The sequence below is a fragment of the Mandrillus leucophaeus genome, unplaced genomic scaffold (assembly GCF_000951045.1).
Source record: "Mandrillus leucophaeus isolate KB7577 unplaced genomic scaffold, Mleu.le_1.0 Scaffold683, whole genome shotgun sequence".
In the NCBI taxonomy this organism is placed as follows: domain Eukaryota; kingdom Metazoa; phylum Chordata; class Mammalia; order Primates; family Cercopithecidae; genus Mandrillus; species Mandrillus leucophaeus.
Window position 1 is genome coordinate 336,924 of NW_012107397.1, and position 6,880 is coordinate 343,803.

General features: G+C 36.6%; 2 protein-coding genes across 4 annotated transcripts in view; one reads left to right on the plus strand and one right to left on the minus strand.

Annotated features, from left to right (window-relative positions):
• TRAPPC3L (trafficking protein particle complex 3-like) overlaps positions 1-6,880 on the minus strand; it is a 45,259-nt gene that overhangs the window by 23,329 nt on the left and 15,050 nt on the right. The window lies entirely within an intron of this gene.
• The window catches only part of FAM26D (family with sequence similarity 26, member D), a 28,865-nt gene continuing 27,742 nt past the window's right edge, over positions 5,758-6,880 (plus strand). For 2 of the 3 annotated variants that reach the window (XR_001008465.1, XM_012002327.1), the window contains exon 1: positions 5,758-5,919. The gene's annotated coding sequence lies outside the window, so the exon portion shown is untranslated. The remainder of the gene's footprint in view (positions 5,920-6,880) is intronic. The other variant, XM_012002328.1, reaches the window with a different exon arrangement.

Consider the following 6,880-nt stretch of genomic DNA (forward strand, 5'->3'; position numbering starts at 1 on the left):
ATAATCCTTGCTGATTCCAGTTCAAGTTAAATTTGATAACACCAAGGCAGTGGTTCTCAAATTTTGGTCCATATAAAAATCATCCGGAGGGCTTATTAAAATGTGGATTGCTGAACTCCACCTCCAGGGTGTCTGATTCAGTAGGTCTGGAGTGAGGCAAAAGAATCTGCATTTCTAACAGGTTCTCAGGTGATACTGATGCTACCGGTCTAGGGACTACATCTTGAGAATAACTGCTCTACGGCACAGAGCAGGCTATTCTGGGGAAGGCAGGCGGTAAGAAACTCAGAATCTTGGGCTGCACTCCAGATCTACTGAATTGGTCATTAACCTGTCCAAGACTTTGGGGTGCCTTTCCATTCATTCAAGGATACCTTTTGTCCTTTAGGGATATTTTAAAATTTACTTCACGTAAGTTTTACACGTTTCTTGTAAACTCTATTCGTAGGTGTTTTCTTTGTTCCTATTGTAAATGGTTTCTTTTTTCCACTACGTCTTTCTAAGTGATTGTTATCTGAGTATGTGAAAAGCTATTGTCTTATGCTTATTAATTTTATCTCTCTACTAATTCTTTTATTGTTTATAGGGCTTGTCAGAATTTGAAAGTAAACATTTTGCAACCTCTGATGACATAATCAATCTAGACAATAAATAATGAATTCTAAACTATTAGGTGAAAGCAGAATGGGGTCAGACCTATGCAATTTGAAGCCACTCATCCATATTAGCATCACTAAAAATCAAACCAGATATTACGTGCCTTAGGAGGCAAGGCAAGAACAAATACACAGTACCACCTGTGAAATATTGTTGCCTAAAAAGCTAAACCTAATCAAGTATTTAGACATTACTGCTAGTTTATAGGAAATGTGAGTAACAGAAAACAAGGCAATTAGCCCCGCAAGAAAACAACCAGGTACATCTAGATACAGAACATTCCATTTTACAGATGACTCAGTTTCCCCACAGATTAACAGTATTAAAAAAGGAGAATGAAGGAGATATAAGTGACTTAATAACCAGATATGCTATATAGACCTTATTTGTATCTTGTTTCAAAACAACCACCTGTAACAAGATATCTTTGAGATATTTAGGAAAATATGAATATTAGATGATTTTTAGAGAATTATTAATTTTGCTATGTGTGATAACGGTGTGCTGGTTTATGTTTTTAAAAAGTTCTTCAGTTAGAGATGTATATTTAAATATTTATATGTGAACTGCCATGATGTTTAGAAGTTTCTTTAAAATACTCTAGAGAAAACAAAGTTTAGGGAAAAAGCTGAAAGATGAAACAAGATTGGCAAAATATGGAAACTTTTGAAACCGGATGGCAGGTACATGGAATTCATTACATTATTCTCTTTACACTTGTATATGTTTGAAAATTTTCATAAGGTACACAACAAAATAAATGAAATCAGTTATTTTACTAAAGTTTCGTCAATCACCTCCTGCTTGGCTGGAGTTTACCTTCTAGTATCATTCTTAGCAAAGGCTCATAGGAACGCTATTCCCTGAATTCTTACATATTCAGCCTGTTGGCCTGTTCTCTAATTGAAGGGACAGCTTGTCTGGTTCATACTTTCTCTACGTGAGTGTATTGTAAGCGTTACTTCATTGTCTTTTGTCATTGAATATTGCTGAGGTGCCACACCCTGATGTCTGATGCCATCTTTATTTTTTCTTTATTACTAACATGATATTTTATCCTATATTCACATTGGTTTCTTTATCTTTCATGTCCAAAAATGTTAAATAGGCCTTCGGGTAGGTCTTTTTGGAACAATTTTTCCTGCTACAAGTTTACTCTTTCATTCTGGAGAATCATTTTCTTACATTTCAATAAAAGAGTTGGAAATTTTTCAACTTATTTTCCTTTCTGTGCTATATCATTTTCAAGAAACTATATTGTTTTGAATTTAAAACTAAACCACTCTATGTTACTACTGGAATTTCATTAATTTAATTTTAAAAACTAAGTCAACTTGAAGTCTTGGCTCTTGTTTCATCTAAGTGTCACAAGCATACTGGGAAGGAAGTATTACCTTTTCTATGTTTATAAATAATGCTAGAGCCCAAAAAGGCTAAGGTGGTTAAGCCATTGTTAAGTTATTGAGCATCAATTTGGACCTACATTTGTCTAATCCTAATTTCCATCACACAAATTCTGCCTCATTTTAGTATATTCTTGATTGTTCATATAACTTTTGAAAGTATGTTCCCTCATTTGTAAAATGAGGATGTTGAATTCGTACATCTCAAAGTCTCTTTCAACTCTGTTGTCCTAAATCTTACAGTCAGTAGTGTGTGAATTCCCAGTCAATTGGATTCTTAGTGTCCTCTTGGGAATAGAGGTCTATCTCCAAGTTTCCTGGCCTCTGTCTGGGCTCGTGGATTCTTTCCCATCCTGAACAGCTTTTCACCTTGGGTTTCTAAATACTTAGGATAGTTATACTCAAACTGTACTTCTACTGTATCACTGAAGTAAACTTTCCATTTTATTTTTTAAAAATTTCCTTAGATAAAAATGACAATTGATACAGAAGGAATTTTTGGCAGTGGAAAGTTTATAAAAGATTTCAAATAATCCCCAAACTTTAATTTTTATATATTTTAGAGTGCACCTTTCTTTCCATCTGGCCAGCTATCTTTTTAGAATTTCAGGTTTCCTGAACCTACAACCACACCAATTCCAGAGAGAAATCTTCACAAGTTTTAAATTGCAATGAAAACTGAGATTAAAATGGGAAAATGAATTAATTACTTCACCTAATCACATTCACTGGGTCATTTCAAGAAATAGGATTAAGTCAGCAAAATAAGAACTCATGATATTGAGTAACAAGATAAATGCATTCTTTGGTAGTTTATAACCTATAAAATGGTGACTAGTTGCATTGTAAAAACATTCTGTGCCTATATTTTATCATAAAGACATGTGCTTCTGCAATCACAATAATTTCTGATAGTTTCAACAGAACACAATTATTTCTCTCAGGGGGTTCGTTGGTATTTGTGTCACGGAGGAAGCACGAGGGATAGTAATCAGTGTTTTAAGAAGGGTTACTTCCTTAAACAGTTGGCTAACTGTGAGTGGGTTTCACCGACCCTATGCATGAAGTCAAGCAATTAAAGAAATATATGCTTACAAACTGGTCAATTTCCATCTTCTTTTGAGAAATGTCCTCAAAAACACGGCCTCCTTCCCTACCTCTTTCCCTACAGACAAATTTGTTGTCCCAACTAAAGGTGAGATGGACTTTGTTTCAATCAAAACTGTTCCACTTTTATCATATCTCTCTAGTGTTTTCCACTTTTTTCCCAAATGGATTTTTATTTATTTGAAGCATGTAAAAGACATAAAATAAGAGGAAACTAGGGGTAGAATTTGGATGGAGGGTCTGGAGGAGTGGCAGCCTTAACCTGCAGCCTCACTTCTACAGGAATCACCCTAGAGTTCCATAGAACACAGTTAGGGATCTCTTCTTGTAAACAGTGGAGGCCCATTAGGATCACTCGGAGAGCATTTAAAAAGTTCTAATGCCTGTGCCTTATTCCCAGAGACCACAATTTAATGGGTCAAAAGTAAGTTCTGAACGTCAGGTTTTTTTGGAAAGCTCCAGGGGATTCTATGTAGGAGCTAGAATTGATAACCCTTGCCCTGGAGTATCACTGAGAGGTCAATGCAAGTCTGAACCAAATCTTACTTCTGACACAAACTAAACATCACACCAGGCAGGGATGGCCTGGAATTTGGTGTTCCTGATGTGTCTCTGAATCCTTAGACCCAGACAGACCTTGCTTTAGGGTTTTGTTTCCCAGTGTATTTACTTCATGGTTTTCTTTTCTTAATAAAGAATTTTATTGTAAATAGTTACATTAATAAAATGTTCCCAAAGCTATTTCTATTTTCAATCCACTTAGGTTTGTTTTAAAGGAGTTCAGAATATGCCACCCCAAAATATTGCCACTTTGACATGTATACTCATTCTTTTGAGTTAAAGGCACTTGAAAAGCAGCAGTCACAAGATTGCTCTGACCTTCCTGCTGTTTCTTAAAGGCAGGAGAAGAAATTCCCGTGCGAAGGATATCCTCCCTATACTAGAAAGAAAGCAACACTCTTATCATCAAGGAGGGGCAAGTGAGGCTGAGAGGATTCTGTACAGATTTTATTAAAATCATTATTTTCTTCTTGCCTCCCCAAATAATTTAGTTGCCTTTTTGCAAATTACTATTATTTGTCTAATTCAGTAGGTAAGTGTTCAACTCCTTGGGCCTCCATTTCTTTACTAAAGATTCCCATGCTATATATTAAGTAAATGTGTATGCTTCTTTTTCTGTTGATCTGTCTCCTGTCAATTTAATTCTCAGGATAACTTTAAAAAAAAGTCCTAAGAGGATAGAGGTGAAATTTTGCCTTCCCTACAGTTTCATGAGTCAGTTTCACATGAGTTTCATCCAAATAACTTAAACAGCAGAAATAAAACCAATAATCTTCAATGCAAAGGCAGGGCAGCCTAGATATTCATGTGCTGGGATATTCGGAAGATTCAAAACTTCTCCCCTAGAAGGGAGAGCATTTGGACAAATGCCTAATGCATGCAGGGCTTAAAACCTAGATGACAGGTTGATAGGTGCAGCAAACCACCATGACACATGTATACCTATGTAAAAACCTGCGCGTTGTGCACATGTATCCCAGAACATAAAGTTTAAAAAAACTTCTCCCTGAGAGCATTTTTAGTAATAGAGCAAAAATGACATCTACATGCAGCCAGATTTCTTGTAAGTCCTGATTATGAACAAAAATGGAAGATGGACATTCATAAGGAAAGTGAGAGGCAGTGCTAAGTTATTTAGTGACTTGTAGAATTAGTAAGAATCAAGCCCTAAGAGATTATTCTCTGTGACCAAAGAAAAAATAATATTATGCAAATGCAGTCATAATAAAAGTTTAAGGGTAATTCCCTTGCAGGTGCTTTGCCTTCATGTTGGAACTCTGCTATAACAGTGGATGTGGCCTTCTGGGTTTGATCCAATCAGTCTCAAAATCCACAGAGCTTGTGGCTGTATGCATATGCTTTTCCACAAAAGAAAATTTCCTACATTTTTCCTCTTTCATCCCGCCCAGAGGTACAAAACAGAATAGAACAAATGTGTGAGTGATTATATAAGGCAGTTCTTGCCTAAGTGGTTATGCTTGTTTAAACAAGTATCATATTTTTAATAATCTCTCTGCTATATTTCTGACCCAAATTGTAAGATGTCTTAAAATAATTTATAAATTGCTTTGCTTTTGCTGTGAATATTCATCATTTTTAAAATATTGAGAATTTTATTACCACAAAGAATTTTTCTTTCCTTTTAATTGATTTCCGCTCCCTTCTCTATTCAAAACTGCTACTAAATAGGAAAATGGTCTGACATTCAGCTAACTGTGATGCCAGCCTTCTCTGGAATGTTGTGTTGTGTTGGGCTGTGACTTCCATGGAATTCAATTCCTGTTTACCAAGGGCTCCCACTTATTTTATTTTAATATAGTATGTTGAAAAGAGTGGAAAAAAGAAAAGCAATTCAATAGGCTCTTACAACTAGGGTTTGTGTTAGCCTTTGAAAAACGGTAAGAGCAAAGAAAGATTTCATATTTAGGCTTATCTGATGAGCTTCCTTTGTTGTTGTTGTTGTTGTTGTTGAGGGGTTAAAGGGATGAGTAATCTTAGCAAAATGCTGAGAATGAGGCATATATGGTGCTTTAACCCTTGGGTCCTCCCTTGCTTACACTGTGCTGAGAACTGCTCTCTCTGACCAGGTCTCCTGTTTGTGAACCTGCATCCTCCACATTTGTCCCGACTCTTCAGGTTAATAACTGAGCCTCTCACTTGGCTTTGCTGTACCCCTTCAGCTCTGTGCATTGTAAGGAATGCCTGGGTTGCAAATCTTACTAGACCCTGGGGATTCTGTTCCATTCCAATAGCTGGGTTTCCTACTTCAATCTTTTGGCTGGGGTGGGAGGCATGTACAATAACAGCTAATTTCTCAAGTATCTATTTACATGTTATTCTAAGATAAGACAGTGGTGAGATATCAAAAAATTTTAGCATCTTTGTAATGAACAGAGTCACAACTGTTGGCTGTCTGATGGAAGTTAATATGGGGTAACCTCCATGCACCCTCCTGCTTCCCAGGATTCCCTTAGGGATTTCCTGTCAGGTTGCTTTTGGTAGACAGAGCACTGTGTTGCTCGAGGTAAAGTAGATTGGAGCTGAGTGGAAGTTGTCCACCACTCGTATCTGCCTTCAGTATCTATGTGGAGAGCACAGAATCCCCTCTCTATGTCTTGCAAGGCAAAAGTTACATGTCATCTGGTGAGGTTAACAGGTAGGCAGTTGCCGTGATGTGCCTTCAGCCCTCATGAGGTGAATGCAGCATGAATGAGTCACTTTTTGAGAGGACCATGAGCAAAAATCAGTCTTCACAATATCAGTGAGAGATTTTAACCAAGTGAAGGGCAGAGATTGCATGAAAATAAACAGGTCCTAAGTCTTTTATTTTATGGCCCCCAGGCTGCATTTCTGAGCCTATACTTTAAAGTAAGTTGTTGTATATAAGAGAAGGAGTGTTGAGGAATGGAAAGCAACTCAGTTTACTGAGGTTTAAATATTCATCCTAGTAAAAGAAAGAGCATTCAGAGGACAGGAAAAAAATGCGTCCCCATTTTGTGCACAGCATTATGGGGGCAGCAAAATTCAAGTGTTGTGCATTGTATTGGGTGTGTTACATCTAGACTTAGACCCAGAATTGTGAAATATGGTAACTTTTAGAGAAGTATTTGTTTTTAAGATACATGTTATTTAGAAAATTAAGGAAGCCAAAT